Below are 23,207 nucleotides of genomic sequence, written 5' to 3' on the forward strand. Positions count from 1 at the left end.
CGAGAACTCACTCACTACCCCTCCTCCTCCAGGGAGAGCATTAATCCATTCATGAGAGATCCACCCCCATGACTCAATCAGTTTCCAACACTGCCACATTGGGGATCAAATTTCCACATGAGTTTTTGGAGGGGACAACACATCCAAACTCCATCAACAGGCTTGAGGGGTCTGTGAGCTCCAGACCCAGCCCTAGCTCTACAGATATGTTCCACTGAATTTCAGGTTTTCTTGAAAGCTCCTCTGAAATCGCCTTGGGGAAGGAGAAGAGGGACAGTGAAGGGGTAGATTGTTGGCTTGGGTGCTATCTGATTTTATGAGTGTTATACATTTGAAGCCAACTTTACTTAATTGGAATATAAATTTTGGGACAATTATTATGTTGATTAAAAAGGATTCAAAAACACTGGGAAGATATTCCCAAGGTTTCGGCATATGTATTAATTCACCTGCACATATACAAGATGTTCTCAATATAAAAATAGGCTTTATCAAACTAAAAGATCCAAATAATTTCTTCTTTTTCCAAAATACGGACACAAGAAAGCCCTTAGCTGATCATCTAATTAAATCATTTTTCTAGCAATTCCTTTTTACTTGGTCTATGTCTTTTCCTATCTTTCTTTTCTTTCTTCTTTTCTAAAGGCTTGGATTTTAAAATGTATGTGGTCTAGCAAAGTCTAATTTCTTATTCCCTAACTGATAGAACATAACATGAAAGGGCAAGGTAAAGTAGGAATGAAGATGGGATTAAGAATGGTAACAAAGGTTGTTTCACATGAAAATGGGAAATAAATTCCACAGTGAAAGTTACAGAGGAAGTCACCTCTCTCCCTCCCCTTTCCACCCCTGTTCTTTTTCTTCCTCTGCTTCTTCTCCTTATTCTTTCTCCTCCTCCTCCTCTTCTTCTTCCCCTTCCTCCCCTCCTCTTCCTCCTCCTCTTCCTCATCTTCCTTCTTATTCACTTTAAAGGCATCACAGACAGTGAAATGCAGGTCCTTGAACAGGCTACGGTTGCACTGATGATCTGGGCTGTACATAATGCCAGTCTCTAATCTTTTCTCGACAACAGTGTTTGAGGCTGGCAGAGGAGCAGACAGTCCTCAACAAAGAAGTACTACCAAGTATCCCCTGTCCCCTTGCTAAGGATGTCACCTACACAGACCTGCTGCTGGCACTTGGAAGTTTGCATGTCTCTGAGGAAATCATAACAGTTCTAAAAATGTTTGTGCTTTGCTGGAGGCTAATGCATACTCTCAGAGTCATGCATTAAAGAAAAAACTCTGACTAACTGTTGATATGTAAAGGGAAAGTAATGTACTTGTTCACATGCATAGCATGGTGCAGAAAGGGGAGGAAATAATTAACTTTCATCGGTGCCTACTATGTTCGACACTTTTATATACAGTATCATGATTAATCCTTGTAACAATGTTCCCAATTATACAGATGAGAAAACTGAGGCCACAGAGCTGTGCATCTTGTCAGGTTTGTCTGAAGCACACTAGTCTCGCCAAAGGATGAACAGAGCACAAAGGGCAATTTCTTTGTAAACAAGTCAGTGAGACAAACAGAAACCATGAAATCAAGAAGCCCTAAAGTGCATTGTAGAGATGGTGGGGAGGAGTGGTTGTTTTAGGAACAAAGAGAAATCAAAATGAGAAAGAATGAGGAAATAGGTTGGGCTTTGCAGAGTGGTAAAGACCCTTCGAATAACAAGCTTGACACCTTTCCCTGGCTCTGTAACTCACATCAGAGTTCACTTATTCAGAATAATATCATCTGGGTTATGTTGTACAAAAGGCTGCAGCTTTACAAAAGGTAGGAACAGCTTCACTGTGCTATTTGCTTATTTCTACACTTCTTCCCCAATAAAAATAACTCTAAATCATCCATAAATTCAAAGACAGCAGTCTCTTCAGAGTAATTGTGAGTCTCATCTCCACAGGTGTCTGGAGATCTTTATGGATAATGTTTTGATTGCTACTTTTAAAGTGGATGCTGGAATATAATATTGTCTGACAAAGGAGAAAATGTATGGGAAACTTGTCATCTGAAATAATACAGGGCAAAAAGCCATTTGAAGCTCACAGGCAGCATGTGCCTGGAAGAAGTGCTGTGTGCTGGGGAGATGCCATCATGCCTGGGCTGCTCTGTTGGTTCAAGATCACTTTGTGGATCAAACTCCCAGGGTAAGTTTGAATTACAGTGAGGTTTGGGAGCTGATGTGTCTTAAGAGCTGATGGAAGCTAATCGTGCTTGTCTCCTTTTACTACTGTTCATTAGACAGCATTTATATCAATAATTGAGTTCGATTAGGCTGGGAGTGATCCAGCAGCTGAACTGAAATCCTGGGAAATGTCTAACTCCAAGGTTTATTTGAGCTTCCCTGACATTAGCTACATATATTTACATACACTTGGGTTGTTTTTTTGTTTTTTATTCTGCTGTACTTTCAGAGGACTGTGTTTAAAAATAGCCAGTCTTTTCTTGCCAACTATTTTTAAATTGCTAATTTTAGTGCAAATATACAAGGGCAAATATCAAAAGTCTTCTATGACAGTTGTTTGTCTTTAGCACAATACAATTTTAGGGTATAATTATGGAACTTTTTACTATGTTCCGTAAGCATATCTTTTTCAAGGCCCAAATTCCTGCTAATGCTTTCTTGTAGTCACATTGATTTTAGGAAATCCTTTGCACAGAAAGATGTTCAAGGCTACATACAGAAAGCAATTAACTAGCATACATTTTTGGATACAGAGTGCAAGGTACAATGCATTAGAAATATATCAAAATATTTATATTTACCTATATTGATGTCAATATCTACCTCTGCTTATTTACCTTTGGTATAAAATAAGATTGGATCATTAGTCCCCACTCTCACCTCCTCTGTCTTCCCCAGAAGGGATGATTCACTAAGCCTCATGATCCAGGACACCCATAATCCCTGAAGCATAGAAAGCTGTAATACCCTTTGTGCATAATGCTTTAAACCACATATTTAAGCTCTTTGGCACCTGTAACTAAAAAGTGCTTTGATAAATTTAAATTAATAGTTACGAAGAAGAATCTGAGATGTTTTTATCTTAATTTGGGTGTGAGAGTAGAATAGTCACTCCACTATAGGCAATGAAATGATATTTGCCACTGTGAACCTCTTTGATTATCCAGACCAGAGAAAATCCTAAAGGTAAACAGTTGAAAAATGAATGAGTGTCTCAAAGAACAGTAGGAAGTTATAATAAGAAACTCAATATTTACTGAGCACCTACTATGTGTCAGCAGCCTTAGTATTTTACTTATGTGATGCATTTAGTTTCACAGCTAGCCTATGAAGTCTAACACTCCTCATTGTCAAATGAGGAAGACCAGTGTTGAGAAACGATAAGGAAGTAGTCAAAGGCCGGAGAGTTAGTGCGAAGACTATATTCACATCCAAACAGCATGACTAACACCTGTCCTCTATCCATTCAGCAAATGCTTCTGCAGCCAGGGGAAAAGCACTCCCTCATCACTCTTGGAGCCTTTTGTCTTCTGCATCTTTCCCCACCCCTGCCTCCTTCTATCCTGTGCTTTGTTGCATGCATATCTTTCATTTTTGCTCTGTCCGCCATGTCCTTCCCACCTGTTCACTTATAAGAAGGAACAGAAATAAGCAGTTAGCATTTTTAAAAGTCATTTGTCCCCTCTATAAAATAAACAAATGAATAAACAAACACACACACGATGGAAATGTTTATATTTTTGTAACTTTTACATATATGAAATATAGTCCTTATCACATGCCCGCACATGCTTATAATATTCCTGCTTTCCTAAATTAGCATCTTGTAATGTTGGCAAATGGTTTCCTTCAAATATCCTCTACTATTACATCGTCCCTCATTATCAGCAAATAATCTAGATTCACAGAGAAAGTGGAGTTCATAGAGGAGCTCTCTCAACACCTATAACTCCATTCATTCCCTTATTCATATAAATGGGGATCACTTAAGCTGGGGGAGCTTTATAGAGCACAGACCACCTCCTCCATTTCACCATCCAGAGTCCAGCATGGGAAGGCTATTTCCATCAGGGACTTTGGAGAAAAGCAGCTCAGAATTCAGGCTGTAGGTCTGCTATTCTCCAACCATGTTACCTTATACAAATTATTTAATTTTTTTGAACTTAGTTCAGTTTCTTCAAAGAAAAGTCCTTTCCCATATGGTTTTTGTGGTGGTCCAATTTATGAAAACAATAAAAGAATTACTATTTAAGCAGTTGGTACATAGAACTTAATAAGTCTTCATAACAATCACGATGTATCTTAGTCAGGGATTATTTGGTTGTTATGTTTGGAAGAAACAAAAGCCCACTGAACCTAATTTAGACCAAGGACAGAGTGCACTAGACAACAATCAGGGCATCCGGCAAAATCACAGAGCATCTTTATGTGGGCATCTTGCACAACTGGAAGAGGGAGAAATGAATGCAGCTTTTTCTGCTATCTTGTCATCTGGTCTCTCTCTCTCTCTCTCCCCCCCCCCCCCCCGATTCCATGCACTGCGGATGTCTGCTTTCTCAGTATTTGACCCAAATTGCCTATCCTAGCTAAGTTCACCTTACCTCTAGTTCAAACATTCCTAATCAATTAAACAAAGCCCCTGTTTTTAAATTTCACATTCTCAGGGAGGAAAACCCATTTGGCCCAGTTTGAGCCATGTTTCTACCACAGTTCAGTGAACCATGGCCAGATGGGGGCAGAATAACCTGGCTCAGTGAGGGCTGTAAGAGCAGCCTCTCTGAGAAGGGGATATGGACAGGCCATACAGGGACGTGCCTGCTGCATTACGATTATCATCATCACTGGAGGCACAGAGAAGACAGAACTAAGATGCTCTAATGCAGGCATGGTATGGTACACATTCCTTGATGACCTGGTGGCCTCTTTCTGGACACACTAAGCCCTGTGAGAAGAAGAGTCGGTCCACACATAGCCTTGTATCAAATGTTCATAGCAATAGTATTCAAAAAGCCAAAAATCAGAACAACTCAAATGCCCTTCAACTGGTAAATGGATAGACAAACTGTGATATATTCATACTATGGAACACTACTCAGCAATAAAAAGGAACAAAATATCAGTACACCTAACAACATGAGTTAATCACAAATACATTATGCCAAGTGAAAGAAATCAAATGCAAAATACCAAACATTATACCGTTCTATTCATACGTAATACTATAAATGACAAAACTATAGTGACCTAAAACAGATCAGCAGTTGTCTGGAGTTAGAAATGGGGGTTGGGAGGAGGTTTCACTGCAAACAGACATGAAAAAACTTTTTAGGGTGATGGAACCGTTTTACTTCTTCATTGTGGAGGAGGTTAACTGATTGCATACAATAGTGCAAATTTATACAAGTGAACATTAAAATTGGTGAATTTTATTATATGTAAATTACACCTCTATAAAGCTGTTTAAAGGGAAGAAGGAAGGGAGAAAGAGATAGAAAGAGAGTCATCTCCAAATTTTGCATGCCTTTTTTTCAGGTGAGTCAGCATTTATCAATTACTATGCTTATATGATTACTATTAATAAAACGTTTTGTTGAACAATTATCATATGGCATAAAGTATGTCAAGTAATTCTTTATATGCATTACTAAACTTAATTCTCATAACAACCCTGCAGAGTACATGTTATTATCCCCATTTTACATGTTAATAAGTAGATGCTCAGAAAAGCTAAGTTTCTTGCCAAAATCACCCAGCCAGTCAGCGACAGACTTGGGATTTGAAATCGGGTCTGCCTGATTCCCAAGCCTCTATTCCTAATGGTTATACAAGAATAAATCCAATATTAGAACCAGATATTTCCTTCAGTTATAATCATCACATTCATTAAAAGAAAGAAAAATCAGCTAAAACACAGTGAAATTGAGTTTTCAGCCAATATCCCCATTTTCTGAAGCACATGCTTTTTGGTGTCTATTTAGAAGAATCCAAGGTAGTTGAATAGTGACTCCTATTATGTAAACTATAACTCCACATGTATCACAAGTGGTGTAATTTCCACATTTGTGTTATGTTTATATGGGAAGGAATGTTTTAAAAATTATTCAGAAAATATTTCAAATAAAAGCAGAATAATTCAGATACACTACAGCCCAATGCCAAAATCATTGCAGAATGCTGGTCAATGGTCATGTAAGCTGGGGGCCACTTTGTAGATCATATACATGGAATTTAAAACACTTTTTAGTGTTTTACCACATTGAAGGTACTTGGTCTATACTGTCAGAGTGAATTATGAAAATCAAGGCAATTGTTTTTATAATAGATGGGAGGAGAGATATCTTTGCATTATCTATCAATAACAAGGTATTTAATCGGTCCCACCATGAGCCAGGACTGTATACCGCTTTTTAAAAAAAGTAGAACAAGGCAGAGAAATCATTTCAAGATTTCTTGCTGTATGATTGCCCAGAAAAAAAATTAACATGCACAAAATAGACACAATGAAATAATAAACTGTATGGTCACAAACGGAGGAAGTTGGTGTGAGCTGAAGCCTCTGGGAAGACTGGGGTAAGAGGCAGCGGAGCACAGAAGAGCATAGCCACCCAGAGAGTGCATGACGAGGCAGCAGCTCAGCTCTGTGTCCCAGTGGGGAACTTCAGAGCCACGTTCCTTAGGTAGGTTACTCCTCCATGCCTCAATTTCCCCATTTGTAATAGGGAGAGGTGAAACTACCTTATAAGGTTCCAAGGAGTTCAGGATATGACACCCCAAAATTAGCCACTTTGGCATTTGATTTCTTTCAGCTGAGGCACTTGAGAAACAGCAGATGTAGGGAGGACTCACTGACCTCTTTTCAACCTAAAAGCAGACTATTAAAGTTCCTGTGAGAAAGGTGCCCTCCTTGTACCAGGAAGAGAAGAGCATGCTATCAGTAAGGACTGGGAATTGACACAGAAATGGATCTGTACAAACTTACTAAAATAACTCTATTCACTAATTCTCCCTAATATATCTCTTAGTCACTGCCCAACAATTTACTGCCCCTGGTCCGAACCTCTTGTTTTGTCATTGCTTTACCAATTTATTGTTTCTTTGTCTAAAAGGTATATATGCTTTCTGTTCTGGTCACCTCTTCAGGTCCTTTTTTTTTCTTGTGAGGATATCCATGTACATGTAAAATTTTAATAAAACTTGTATGCTTTTCTTCTCTTTAATATCTGTCTTTTGCCAATGTAGATTACACACAAGAGCAATAGGAAATTGATTGGTGCTATGGTTTGAACGTTTGTTCCCTCCAAAAATCATGTTGAAACTTCATCTCCAATGTGCCAATACTGAGAAGTGGGGCCTTTAAGATGGGATTGGATCATGAGGACTCTGCTCTCATGAATGAATGAATCTTTTCATTGATTAATGGATTAATGGGTCAATGAATTAACTGGTGATCATGGGAGTGGACTGGTGGCTTTGTATGAAGCATGGAGACCTGGGCTAGCATACTGATCCCCCTTGCCATGTGATATCCCACACTGCCTTGGGACTCTACAGAAAGTCACCCCCAGCAAGATGGCTCTCACCAAATGCAGCCCCTTGACCTTGGACTTCCCAGTCCCCAAAACTATAAGAGATAAATTTTAATTCTTTATAAATTACCCAGTTTCAGATGTTCTATTATAACCAACAGAAAACAGACTAAGACAGATTATTCAACAGCAACTGCTCTGAAACAAAAAAGTAGTGTTTTTTAAAAAGTTCATCTCGTAGCAACATATAAAATGAATTGGAAATAGGAAGTGACAAATGAAAGAAAAATAAATAGAAGGCTACTGAAGAATCCTGTGTAAATTCTAAACTTTAGGACTGAAAAGAGAAATTCTAAACTTTTAGGACTGAAAAGAGAAAGTCGAAAATCTACCCAACAAAAGAACTCCCCACACCAGTCCTAAGTTATAGGAAGACTACAACTACCTAGGGTGACAATGGAAAGTACTGCCCGATTCTGTAATAAATGACAAAGAAAATATAGGATTCACTTTATTACACTTGGTTAAAGCATACCTATTCCAACAGTCAAGGTAAACTCTTCACTGCCTGTCATTCTTCTCCCCTCATAGGCATTCTAAACTATACTAGGGATGTTCTACAGTGCCCCAAAGCTATGTAAAGATAGAAACAGAAGAACAATTGCAAAAGAAAAGCCTTTCTAGTGTCTTATTTTTCATGGTACAAAAGTCTGACAAAATCCAGCATTAAAAATATAACAGGACAACTCAGTCGATCTTAGCAAGCTTTATAACCATTTTGAGAATTACAGCAGTTTGAGAATGTCCCAAATGGAATTCATGCTTCTGTGTGACGGTTTCACTTGCCTCTATCCCGCATCCATCCCACCTCCCTTCCTGTCCCACAACCACTCCTTCTCTCTTTTCAGGACAACCTCTTTTTCTCAAACTCAGGGCATTTACCCAGGTTATCAGTGTGTATTCTGTAGATTGAGTCTCAATCAAGTATGCTAAAAACCTAACAATGCCCTTCCAAGGTGTCATTGATATATCAGTATTAAGGCATTTAAATCTCTGAACCTTATAAAAGAAACAAAATAAATTATGATAATCAGTCAAAAGTGCCAAACTGTATTCCCTGGTTACAAATTATATCCATTTCACAATTAGATATTAAAGATCAGATTAACGCCATTTTTTACAGTAATTTTAAAGGCAAATGCCTCCCTATGCTGAAGAAAATCACTGTCACAGTTAGTATTTTGAGCCCAAAGAAAATGTCACCAGATGTGCTGACTGTATATGTCCCTACATATATAAAGTTGAGTAAGTCGAGTAACACTTAGAGGATCGTGCACAAAACAGCATGCTATTGGTGATTTTCAGGGTCATTGCAAAGGGTGCACTCAGCCAACAGAATCTTGAGCATAAAAGCAGTCCAAATTAAATTTATTTTTTAATTTAAGCTCCTACCCATCTATCTCTATAGCCCTCTTTGGCCTCTATATTTCACATGCTTGTGCCCGCACACTCAGTCACACATACATTTTCATGTCATCTTCCACCTCAAGCTGTGGCAAGGGCCCTGGCCTGTCCTGTTCCATAGCATTCCAAAATCCTCAGTGTATCCCATTTCCTCTCTTAAGCATAGTTCACATTAGTCTGCTTTCAATTTAGAAAGAAATTATACACTTAACATTTTTGAAAATTCACACTAAAGTATGAATCACCGGATGATGGTTTTAACTCTCCCAGGGATGTTTGAATTCTAATATAGGCTTCCGTTAACCCCATGACTCTCCACTTGGTACAATGTGTGTGAAAGGTATTTTGGTTGGAATGTGTATTTGACCATGTCGCTAATTTGATTAGAATGATGACAACTGGTTTATTACTTACCCATGGCTGTTTTGGAATCTCTCCTTAGCTTTCCCATAGACTAAAACTGAATATTTTTCAAATTTTTTAACAAAAGAACTATATATCTATGTACTGGTATCTCTCTTTATACAGCAGGAGTTTATGAATTAGTTTTATCTATTTTAAAACTTCATGAGTAGTAATCCATTTAAATGTTTGAAAAATGCTTGTAAAGGAACTCTCTTGAGTACAGAATACACACACACACATTCTCTCTCTCTCTCTCTCTGTCTGTCTCTGTCTCTGTCTCTCTCCCTCCTTCTGACATGGATTCACCAAAAAGTTTCATAGAATATTGGTCTTTTTTCTCATATTAATCATATTCTCACTTTAATGGGGTTTGACCAGATGGAAAGATACCTTCTTCATCAATTATTTCCCACTATGCTTTAGGAGTGAATATGTACTTCTGAGTAATATTTTATCATATGACACCTGAGATACAGCTTCATGAACATGAAAGTTGCAAAATGAAATTGAACTGCTCTAGCACCAAAGCCATAAGCGAGATGACAGATATTGATTGTGCCCCAAGATGTAATGTAGGCACCTAATGGGGTGTAGGAATGTACAATGAATCATTAGAATATTATTTTAAATTTTCCATTCACCCAGGGGATTGCTAACGGGGTATTTCACCTTCAAGTCACTCCCCTGCCTCCCTAGACTAGGAGAGCACTTGATAAAGGTCATTTAGAGCATGGTGGATTTTTAGCAGTTTGGGGAAAATTACTGATTATTTTCAAGGTTCCAGGGAGCAGATGTTTATATTACTGATAATTAGGAATATTTAAAAATATTTTAAAAATATATCCTTTGTGGTCAAAACACAAAGGCTGGGACATTTAATTGCAAGCACTAGACTCTAATAATCACAAAAACATGATAAACGACTCGCATTTATTCAACACTCATCATCGCTACTTGGACAAGTGCTTCACACACATTATTTTCCTAATGTTCAAAAGAATGACCTGAAGAAAATACTGTTGTTAGCTTTACTTTAAGGATGTGGCAGTTGAGGCAAATGGAATAAAGGAAGTAGCCTGAGATTGTCACACAATCTAACATAAATGGTAGAGCCAAGGTGAAAACCCAGGTTTTGCTGTATTTGGAGATCACCTACTCTTAATTACTGTATCATCCTAACTAAAGCAAAGCCATGAAACCTGGAGTCACTTATTAGTAAGTTAAATGACTATTCATCTTTGTACCTATAGTTCTCACCTGGAAGCATGTTGCCTCGGCTGGCTCCCGGTCATAGCTATGAAGTTCCCTTTTTGTGGCCCTCAACTCTGAGGCATCCATCACTGTCCTCTGCTGCCCTGGGATACTGACACTCTCCCAAGGAGAACTCCAGACACCAGACAGATTCCTGCCTTGATCTTCCTCCCAACCAAATTACCTATCCTGGGGTCTTTTCTCTCAAGATACTCCAAAGACAAAGGTATTTCAGGTTCAATGTTTTTGTTTGCTAGTGCATCATATTTATTTTCCTTCCTGTCTTGCCCTCACCCTTTATTCTTTCTGTTTTTTCCCAAACCTGAAGGCTAAACAGTACCCTGCTTTATTTATAATGCACTGTCATTTGAAGAAAGCAGTGTGGCATGATGGACAGGTCATAGTTTTTGGTGTTGGGTTGACTGAGTCCAAATCTGGCTTCTACAATTATTTGGCAGAGAACTGGAGTTAATTTGATCTGATAAATTGGTAAATGCTTCCAAAATAGCATTTTATCATGGCTTTCCAAGGCTTAACCCAAATAATTAAGTGGTATGGAGTTGTGAAAATTTGCAGAGGTATAAGTATTATAATACCATGAAATGCTTGTTGACAACATGCTGTGGCTTGATTATTCCCCAAACTCATTGAGGAGCTCTCCGCAGAGGAGGTGACATGAGATGAGTCATAAGTTATAAGTGGGAGTTCGCTATTCAGAAAGCAGATAGGATTGTATGAGTACCAATAGAAGTTACAAATGACCATAGAAAAGTTCAGCATGGTTAAAGCATTGGTAGATATTGGGTCTCATTTAAGGAAATCTATTGTAAATAGTCAGCACAGGGATTGACCTACAGGATGATAAGCTTTCTATCCATAAAGGCATTAGCTGTCAGATCTAACCTCACTTTTGCCCCAGAAGTCCTCTCCCTACCTTGTTTTATCTACTTACAGTTTCCACTTAATTGCCTAAACTGGTGAATATTTAGGATTAATTCCAGACACAAAGCAAAATGTGGGGCCCGATTGTCTTAACCTGTGACTCTCCTCTATAGTCCAGTCCCTACCGTCAACCCAGAAAAATAGTTTTTGCAAAAGCTTACTGTGCTAACATTTTATTGGGGAGTGGTGCAATCCCAAGGAAGAGTAGAGAGGAAAATATGGAAATGATCCCACTTCCCTAACAAGGCTGTTGGGATTATTCAATGAGATGCTGTCTCTGGAGGACTTACCATACCCATCACTCTAGTTCATGGTTCACCCTGCTCTTTGATGCATTTACACATATGTCTGTGTATGCAGGGAGGGTCTCCTCAGTACTTTTTTAAGGAATACTTTTATAGCAGTAAAACTTGGTTAAAAGTTTTGTGTGGCCATTAACCAATTATCTTTCAGCTCAACACCCACCCTTCCATACTCTGCTTGGAAACACTGAGGGGGAGACTCAGAAAACATTTCTCTTCTTTGCCAGCAGATCCTATATCAGATTCTACCAAGGGGTACTAACGGGAGGCCAGAAGGCTGGGGGAAAAACAAGGGACTTGCTCCTTCCAGTTTCGCTCACTGTTTCTACAGGTTTCACTCCAACAATGGCCCTTTACCCTGGCAGCAGCAGTTGGTTCCAATTTCCACCTCTCTTTGGGGGTCCCCAAACCAGCCACATTGTGCCCCCTCAGAAATAGTAGAAATGGGGGCAAAGCACCCTATGATCTGAATGTTTGTACTCCACCACTAAATTCATATGTTGAAACCTAACTCCCAAGGTGACGGTTTTAGAGGGTGAAGCTTTTGGGAGGCAATTAGGTAATGAAGGTAAAGCCCCCATAAATAAAATTAGCACCCTTTTACAAAAGGCCCAAAAGTGACCCCTTGACCTTTCTGCCATTTAAGGACACAGCAAGAAAATGGCCATCTCTGAACCAGGAAGCAGGCTCTCACCAAACACCAAATCTGGCACCTTGACCTTGGACTTCTGAACCTCCAGAACTGTGAGAAATTAATTTCTGTTGTTTCTAAGCCACCCAGTCTCAAGTAGTTTATTATAGCAGCCCCAAAGGACTAAGACAAACCCTCTCATTAGAGGTTTACGACTCAATTCTGCAGTGTCCCTTCTCTGAACTTTGGATATAGGATCACCAGCTGGATAGACCCCCTGCCTCCAAAGGTCTGGATACCAGCTTTAAAGGCCCTCTTCCAGGCTTCTAGGACCTCATAACCTCAAACTTTCCTCCTCCCATCACTTTAAAGGTTTTCCCTTCCTTCATTCCCTTATTTGCTGTTAAAGATTTTTCCTTCTTAAAGGAAACTCTTAAAGGTTTTTCCTTCTCTTCCTTCCCTTATTTGCCCTTCCTTTTCCTTCCTTCCTTGATATGCTCTGTGAAATCTCAGAGCTTGATCTCCAGTGCTCGTATGACCAATTCCCTGGAATAACTTCCTTTGCTAAAATATCTGGTATGGTTTCTATTTTCCTAACCAGACACTCACTGATACAAAAGATATCAAGACCAGTCTTGACCAAAACGGGAAAGAAGTTACCAAAGGACAACATGAAAGTTGTAAAAAGAGGGAAATGTGAAAATATTTGTGAATATATTTAATGTATACACACACACAAACACATATACATGCACTTAGCATTGTCTTCTCACATAATAGAGAAACCACCAAAAGAACAGTTCAGTTCTATTTACTTCATCCAACAACATTTAGGATATGTAACCATCCGAGAAGCTTATTTGCTGTTTATTCTCCAGCGGCCAATTTACCAAGTGTTCTCTAAATATCAGTTTATGTCCCTGTCTTTAATGGCCTATTGCTGTTGACATTCAATACCAGTACCTGAGGGCAAGTAGATTCTTTCGGCATATTTACAGAGGATAAAACCTCACTTTGCAAGTTGTTACAAGAGAACATTATCTTATTACCAAACCACGATATATACAAATTCATAGCTTGAGTTTTATGAGGAATTAGTTTTTCATGGATGATATTTCTTAAGATGATGAGCAGTGGGTAAGGAGAGGAATGAGATAATGGAGAAAGATTACATGTTTTAATGGGCTTGCAAATCATTTCCCAGAGTTCAATATTTGCTTCCTCATGATATGAAAGAAAACTTTAATTAACTGGGGTGGCAAATGCAAAGGTAGATAAGATGAATTGAATGTAGTTGAATTTTTACAGGCATTCTTTAGAGTTCTAAATTAATGGACCTCAAAGCAAAATGACGATTCGGCATCTGCTCAAATACCAGCCCTGCAAAGATTCAGGTGACATGTCTGTGATATAAAAATTTGTAACAAAGACATACAAATAATCGTGAAGAATTTTACATGTTTTTAAGTATTTCTACAATTCCAAGCAAATAAAACTGAACGGTTATTTTTGTGTTTTTTGTTTTTAATCAGATTATTTACTCGTACCTTTCTCAAATTACCTAGTTACCATTTAACCACAGACATGGGTTTATAAAAGACCTCTAAAATTTCATAAAAGCTATGATAGGAAACTTCCCCACATGAAACAGACCATTTCACTGCAAAGTAAACTCTTTCCAGTGACCCCAGTACCACCTACCTGTAGAAAGATGGAAAGGCCCAGAGGGCAGACTTCCCTTTTTATGGCCCAAACCCTAGCCCTTTTTGAATGCATTGGAACTACTGTTTTCCAAAAATACTCATTATTTTGTCTTACTGTTACAGAGAACCCTGGTTAAATGGCCTCAATAAATTTATATCCAACCAGAATGTGCCCAGCAGACCCAGCTTACCCCAAAGCAGTGTTTGCTATGTCATTCCCTTTTGAGAACCTTCAACATTTTTCCACTAGTTTTCTTCACAACCCTAGGTATAAGTTGCTAGGTAGCTTTGACTAGATTCCTTAATCCTTCTAGTAGGAACCTCTGTACTGGAAATTAATGCCCTCCGTTACTTATCCTGGTTTCTTTCAACTCTAGAAAACGTCATGAACGGGCCGGCCCCGTGACTCACTCAGGAGAGTGCGGTGCTGGGAGTGCCGAGGCCATGGGTTTGGATCCTATATAAGGATGGCCAGTGCACTCACTGGCTGAGTGTGGTGCGGACCACACCATGCGAAGGCTTGCGATCCCCTTACTGGTCAGAAAAAAAAAAAAAAGAAAGAAAGAAAACGTTATGAACACCATCCATCCACAGGTGCCAAACTCATGCTTGCTTCTTTCTGCATGCTGTTTCCCTTACCTAGAATAGCTTTCCAAACTTTTCTTTTTTTAATACCCAGCTTAAGTTGGTTCTATCTCTTCAACAAAGCTTAGTAGCAATTCTGCATTTCTCTTGTACTGGGCTCCACCATAAGCAGCTTTACACATATTAACTTATTTAATACTCCCAAAAAACACTATGAGAAAGGTAATATTACTAGTTCCATTTTATAGATGAAGAAACTGGGGCAGAAGACGTGGAGTAACTTGCCCAGGATCAGACTGCACAGCGAGCCAGGATTTGGACCCAGGCAGTCTTACTCCAGAATTTGTCTCTTAACTGCTATTTTTTACTGACATTTTTTTGGTCTTATTTCTATCTAGATTTATCTGCCACTGCCCTAAATTCTTGCAGCATACCTTCACTAAAATAGACAATTAAGCACTTAATTATATGGAATATCAATTTATGTTCTAGGACTTGTAGAAACATAAATAAAAATGTTTGTTTACATAACACCTACAGATGAAGAAACTGAGGTAAAGAAAAAGCATGTTATTCGCTGAAAGTTCACCAAAAGCCAGGTCTTCTGACTCCAAATTCAATGCTCTATCACACGGTTTTTACCATCTTACCGGGCCTCTACTTACTTACCAGTTCCTACAAGCATTAGCGTATGTCCCTCTCACATCCTACCTTACACTCCTTCCTGGGGAAACCGTTCTTCTGAATTCTGAGTCTTTCTTCTTGGAACCACTGTAACCCCTCTGCTTTCCTGATACTCCAGCACGCTTCACTTCCCACTTTTCACTTGCTGCCCTCTGTCCCTTCTCTAGGTTCTGCGCAAAAGCTGACTTAATCCATTTACCTCAGTGGTTTCAAGAAAGGTGACACCCCACGATTCCCCACTCTCCACCCAGGATCATTCTAGCCAGGGTGTGCTACTCTTTTCTTTCCTGCTCTTTACCTTTTCCTCCTAGATGCAGCCTACAATAACACAGAATTCAACAGTAAATCCAATTTGATCGCAAATTTGATCCAATTCCCAACCCCCCATTAACACCTCTCTCACTATTTCTAGTACAGGAAAGGGTCCACCCCTCCCCATGCACTCACCATCTCCCACAGGACTCTTACCCCAGAGCAGCTGCACAGAGTCTACGTTCAAAGTAACAGTATTCCCATCATCGTATTAGCCAGCATTTATTGTTTCCATAATGGTCAGTCACTGTGCCAATTCTCAGACATAACTGATCTATTGAACTCTAATAACATCTCTATGCAATTTATCCTATCATCATCTCCATTTTCTGCTGAGACACAGGCCGAGAGGTTAAATGATCTGCTCAAAGGAATAGTGGAAAAAGGATCGATGAGAAATCAACCCTTTAGGAAAACATATGTTCTAAAGTGTTATTGCTGCAGTAGAAATCATTCAGAAGGCATTCATTGATAGTCAATCTTTGGTGGAGAAGCCATATTTACCTTATAAAAGTTCCTGGACCAATAAATAGTTTATATATAATAACACTTATTGAGCTTTCAGTACGTTCAGACATTTATTAAGGGGTTTACAAGCATTATTTCTTTCAGTCTTGATATTAGTCCATTTTACCATTGAGAGGACTAAGTCTTAGAGGGGTTAACAAAACTTGCTGAAAGACACAGCCAATAAGTGCCAAAGCAGTATTTAGACCCAGGTTTAGGTGTTTCTTAAGTACCCATCACCTATGTATTTTACCACAGGGACTGCTGATTGAAAAATAACTACTGGCTCTGTATTGTCTAAGGTACTTTTACCTCCAGGAGCTAGTCCAACCAGCCTCATGTGAACCCAGATTCATATACTATAACCTGTTTCTAAGCTCAAGACAGGAGAAAAAGACAATTCTCTCGCCAAGCCATTGGCTGAGTAAGGAGCTAAAATGTTAATATCCTTAAGCACTGTCAAAATGGAGCAAAGTTTCATAAACAGGGGTTAGCTGCTGTTAGCCACCCCCCCACCCCCACCCCCATTCTGGCAGATGATGCTTGTAATGATATTGTCTGCAAGAAAAGTATTTAATTTTCCTTTTGTGTGTACTTGGTATTTTCTATTAAGAATCACAGCATCGGATGCCAGGACTCCAGCTACAGCCACCGCAGCCCTCTCTGTTCATCTAGATGAGATCGGGAAGCTTCCACCTTTTACCACATGGGCCAGGGCTGTTAGACAGCTGACTTTGGCTCACATACTGTGCATCTATTGACCACTCCTCAGGAAGGCTGTCTCTGTGTTTAATATTGATTGTACTCCTTCCTGGAGAGAAGAACAGGATGGACATCTAAAATCTAAAGATACAGGATAGAAAATTACAACAGAAAATTTTTAAATACATCAGGATTCTGGGCATGCATGACATTTCACAGATTTCTGAGGGGATTTGGACCTTGCTCAAACATTTAGAGTAGCTTCTGATCACGCTTTATTTTGAAAACAGATTCAAATAGGATGGAAATATTCACATGCAACCCAAAGGGTGTCTGTGGGAACAAATGCTCCAAAAGTTCTCTCTGGCAGAGGTCTTCAAAGAACCAAGAAAAATCTGGGGCTGATTTAAAGTGTTAGATGATTTAAAATTAGTCTGCATGATCAAGAAGAGTGTTTATTACATTTCTATCAAGCTTTACCATCGGCTAAATCAGCCTTGACAGAGAGCATGAGGCTATGCTTCCAAACATGGAAGAAGCAGGCCAGGACTGAGAGTGGACCTTGGAAAGGACCAGCTTATTGAAATGATTTTTGTAGAGGCTGGTTTAGTCCTGAGGATGCCACTAGGCTGGTGTTTTCCAAATAGTATTCTGCAGAGAGGTGTCCACATGAGATCCTTGGGCCCAAATATGTGTTCCATGGCCATATAATATAGAAAACACTGTATACTATACCACCCCACCCCTGCTTAGAAATTCTCAATGCATAGTAAAAGTATAGTAAGTACTATGAAAATTGTATAATTATGAAAGCTGCTTAATTTTGCCCTAATTTAAGACTTATCATTTGACTATGTGCCCCTTTCATCTGTTAGCATTATTACTAGTGGTAGTAGTAATAAAAATGAGTAACACAAATTGAGCACTGACTCTGTGTTGGCATTGTGCAGGAATGAAATACAAGTACTAACTCACTATCTTCATGTGAACCTAAAATGTAGTAGGCATTGCTATTATCAGCATTTTACAAATGAAGAAACTGAGGCACAGAGTAACTTACCCAAGACCACATAACAAGTAATAGTGGAATCCGGCGTAAAACCTCACAGTCCCACAGTCCTGCCAAGTCACTTCACTGCTATGCCAGGCCTTACTCAGCCAATGTGCAGGAAGAGATACCGGTCAGCCGTGACATATTGATGGCTGTAAAATTTGTGAGGTGATAAAAATTTAAAGTGATTTTTGCTACCATTCCCAAATTTGAATAGTTGGAATTATATATGCACACTATTTGTATGTAACTTTCCGAATTTGGCAATTACTGCTGCAGCAGATGAAGACTTTATGGGGATAACACACAGCATCTTTCTGTTGAATCACCCTAATTTGTCTGTGATTTATTTATCAAAAAAAAAAAAGCTCTTCTGCTTCTTAGTGCTTACAAGTTATTTCCTATTTTTTCTCTTTAATGCTCTTATCTTCATGATTTCTTTAATAATCTAGAAGTTATATATGAGTGCTATTATTAGTCATTTTTTTATGCAATTTGATATTTAAAAGATATCTGATATTATTAATTTTCTAGATTAAAATCTCTGAATTTATTTACATTTTATTAGCTTCAGATGTTTAAAATTAGCCAAAGTCTATTTCAGGAAATTTCATAATTATTGTTTTTATGCAAGTTTTAGTTGTTGATAAAAATAATTGAAACTAATTTGTTTAAATCAATTGATTTAAAACACTGTAGGCCTTTAAGATTTTAAATCACATTCTATAAAGTTTTAAATTATTTATTGAATGAAATAAAACTTACTAATCCAATAATTAGAAAGTCCATATTCTGAAGTTGTAAAAAGCACCAGTTCTCTTGAGAACTTCATTCGTAGATTTAATTTTTACTTGCCATTTATTTTCCCACCACAATTGGAATGTTTTTGATTAAAGCTGAAGTCACCAGATTTATAAGACAAACAAATAATCCACCACAAAAGAAGCTAACATGACTAATTAGGCAACATGAGCATTAGGCAACTCTCACATTTCTATTTGTGTGCCCAGACACCTCTTGTTTCCAAAATTTATAACTTATTTTTATGAAAAGTTGTCACAAATTGTCACAAGCAAACTATGTTAGCTTCTAGTCAAAAAAACATCTATCTACCACAGGAAAACATTTGAAATTTAATTGTGTGCAAGGGCAAAATACGAAGCAAAGTTTTTCTATAAGATTTTTTTTTTTACAACAATATTTGCTCAAGAAACTAGTTTTGGTACCACACTAACTGGCTGGTACAGGGATTTGAACCCTTAGACCTCAGTGTTATAAGGCTGTGCTCTAACCAACCGAGCTAACCAGCTAGCCCTCTAGAAATTTGTTTTAAATTTGGGTTCTAAGAATGAGCTTACTTTCTACACTTTTGAGCACTGGAATGAACTTAACCAAAATTTGCAAGAACCATGGAAATTGTATTAAAATTAACTGTTAAAGTAAGGAATTCAAAACAACTCTTCTTTGAAAAAGCGAGGTTGAAATGATTCATTAGTGATGTTTAATTGTTTTATTTGAATCCTGAAGGAGAATTATTAATGCTAGTAGAATGATATCTGCTTGGCTTGAGTAAAAGCATCATCACTATTTTGAAATACTTGATGTAAAAAGCTGATAAGAAACCCATATGCATGCATTATCACAAATATTTTCAACATTATAGTTTCACTTGAGATACCCAAATCCAAATCATTAGATTTAGACAGCTATAAATCCTTTGACATATAATTTAAAGAAACTAAATTCTGGTTTCTGCCAAGAAAGGATCTGTAGTCAAGTGGAGAAAAAAGTAGTACATATACTCCTTATAACTAATACCAACTACTTGTGATGATAAGTATTGGGTGAGATCATCATTAAATTTTCTTCTTCAAAAATTACTTGTAGCTATTTCAAGCATAAATACCTGATATAAAATATTATGTTCATGAAAAGAACCTTATTAAAAACATTTTTTAAATGTTATTTGAGTGTTTTATACATTTTTTTTTAATGCACAGCTTTTGTTGTTGTTGTTGTTGTTTATTGTTTTAATAGAATAGGTTAATGTTTCTGCTACTGTGGATTTGGCTTCCAAGCAATGCCTTTTAAATTTGGACTAGTTCATAGCAATTTCAGATAGTAATTTGTTATTTTAAAAAAGGATGCTTTAACAGAGACAAGAGTAGATTTCAGAGTCCAAATTGAAATATGCATAACAATAAAGTTAATACAGCATGGGGTATTTTGTTGGTTTGCTTTTGTATCTGACTTTACACTTTTCTTTTTTTATTTTCTTCTTTATTTTTAATTGACACATAATAATTGTACATATTTATGGAGTGCTGTGTGATAACCTGAAGTAAAATGACATTAATCTACCAGGTTTTTTTCTATTGTTCTGTTTCCTTGCCCCCACCTTAAAATACCTACTATTGCCATCGCCCAGTGGGAGCTCTCACTCTGTTTTGGAGAATGGAGGCTGTCCTGATTCATGAATCATGAATAAAAGCCCATTGAACTATAACTAAATGTGTTGTAATTTAGTCTTTTTGACAACCACAACAAAACAAGCTTTTGAGGTTTCAAGTTGTAATTACAATTAGACATCGTGGCTAGCTTGTGCCTCTTAACACCATCAAAGGCCATTCAAATTTACCAACCTATTCTGCAGAGCTTTGTCCAGCTAATACCACCTTATTCCTCTATTTTTTCTCCTCACTTTGTGCTATTAAAACAATCGGGTTATTTTATTTTGTTTAACTTTTGAAACCCTTTCTTCAAATAAAATCTTAAGAGAAGCCCAATGAATAAAACACAAAAATCACATACTACTCTGTGTTAAAATAAGAAACTAGCTCTACAAAACTCTTGCACTGAAGACAGTGGACTGTTAGCTATGTTGTTTTGTGGTCTTTTTACATTCTGCTACATATTCATTCAAGTATCCTCTTATTGTATGTATGTCAGTGCCTTTCAAACTCCAGTGAGCATTGTATGAATCACCTAGGAATATTGTTAAATACAGATTTTGATTGAGGTGGTCTGGAGTGGTACCACAAAGTTTGTGTTTCTAGCAAGCTCCTAGATACCATTGTTGCTAGACCTTGGATTACACATTGGATACCAAGGTACTGTGTTCCTAGCTGTAGGCTAAACCCTGCAGCAGATAAAAGAAAATATAAGTGTTTATTTGGAACTATTAAAGAACTCAAAAATAATTAAATGGCTCCTCCACTTAGAACTCAGTAATGTCTAGGAAAGTTCTCACACTCTCTAAACCTCAGTTTCCCTTTACCTTCAAATTCTATTAGCTCCCTGATTCTAAAAGCAACATGAGGTAAATCTAATTGCCTGTGTAGAGTAGGTTGAGATATCCCAGGAGAGTCAGTGTAGTTGGCGACACCTCAAGCTAGATCCATGGAAAGACTACAGGGGCTGCAGCTAGTATAAATGAAGTTGTCTCCAAGGCAACAGGGCCTAGTGGGAAGTGTGACAAAACGAAGGTGCTCCTGCTTAGCACCAGACAATTCTGCAATATAGAAACATAGGGACATTGATGGCACAGAAGCAGATATTCAAATTTTTCAGGAGATGTAGAAATACAGATTTTTAAAAATGTGAATCTTATTTAAAATACAGTGTATGCTGGGTAACAAAGCCTGAGTGAGACCCTGGAAGAAGGATTGAATTCCATGGGCAGCCATGATGGATTTTTAATGAAGTCCAAGTATCCCCAAGTATTTCTTTTCTAAAAAAGTAAGAAGAAATTACACAGCAGCCTGCAGTAATTTTAGTCAACATTTTTTTTTTTCTTTGTCTTTTTCGTGACCGGCACTCAGCCAGTGAGTGCACCGGCCATTCCGATATAGAATCCGAACCCGTGGTGGGAGCGTCGCCTGAGTGCGCCACGGGCCGGCCCAACATTTTTTTTTTTTTTTTAAAGTTCCTGTGTAGAGCTCTTAATCCTGTTCCTGAGGCCAATTGTAAAGCTACTTGACTAAGCCAGTTCTGGCGCTCGGGCTAAGTGACCACACCTATGCCAGTTGCAAAGCTACTAGTCCTGTACCAACTACGCCAATTGTCAAGCTAAAGCTGGGTCTGGTATTCCCAGACCCCTCAAGCCCATTCGCAGACTGGGTCACAAAACCTTTGCATGCCAGGCTGGGTCACCAGACCCCTTACACTCATGTCTATGAGCTAGGTAACCAGCCAAAAGGTCCTTGGAGCCGTAGGTTGGAAAGCATGACTGTGCCAGGTGGATATCCGAGGAAGACACCTGCCCACCCACTTCACCAAAACTCACTCTCTCTCACTCTCTCTCTCCTCTTCCTCTCTCTCTCTCTAAGAACACAAGAATAGCAACAAAACTAAAAAGATACATTGGTGCACATGCGCACTAACTCTACACACACACACACACACAATTTGCTTACAATGAATGCTGAACCACACCCAACTGGACCCTCGGTGAGGGCCCTGACCAAACCATTCTATTTTACCAACATCCTGCTTGCTATAAAATCCTCATTCTCAATCACAGGCTATAAGTACTTCAAGTGGAGACTGTTCTTTCAGAGACTACCTATTGTTCAAGAAACACCTTAGGCTTCATGTGGTTGACTGGTTAGTATTTTGTTCTTTTAGGTTTTAAAAAAAAGTATAATTATTTTGTTATTTGTGAAGGCTTTATGGCACTTGTTGTAAAGTGACTGCTGAATGCTGGAGTCATTGAACATTTTCAAAGTGTCTGCATGATAGAGGAAGAAAGCCTACTTGAATATAAACACACTGAGATATTTTTTTCACAGAAGCAAACCCATCTCTACCTTATCTTCCACCCCCTTACCAAATTCAGTATTCTAAGACTGTTGAGAACAAAACAGGTAAAGCAATACTGGCCCTGTCAAAGGGTCTCTCTATCTTCTAGTTAAAGATTTTGGGGTTTGGACTGGCTCTGATGACAACAAAATATTAAACCAATTCTGTTAAAATATCACTTAGATAATTTATCAACTCTTGGGTGATGTTTGCTAAATAGCTATTTGAAAAAATGTGGGAAAACTAGTCTAATAATTGTTTAATTGACTCATAAGCACAATAATTTTTTCAGTAACTTATTTTCATTTGTCTAACTGAATTGAAACAATCAA

Source organism: Cynocephalus volans, chromosome 1, assembly GCF_027409185.1.
Source record: "Cynocephalus volans isolate mCynVol1 chromosome 1, mCynVol1.pri, whole genome shotgun sequence".
Taxonomy (NCBI): Eukaryota; Metazoa; Chordata; class Mammalia; order Dermoptera; family Cynocephalidae; genus Cynocephalus; species Cynocephalus volans.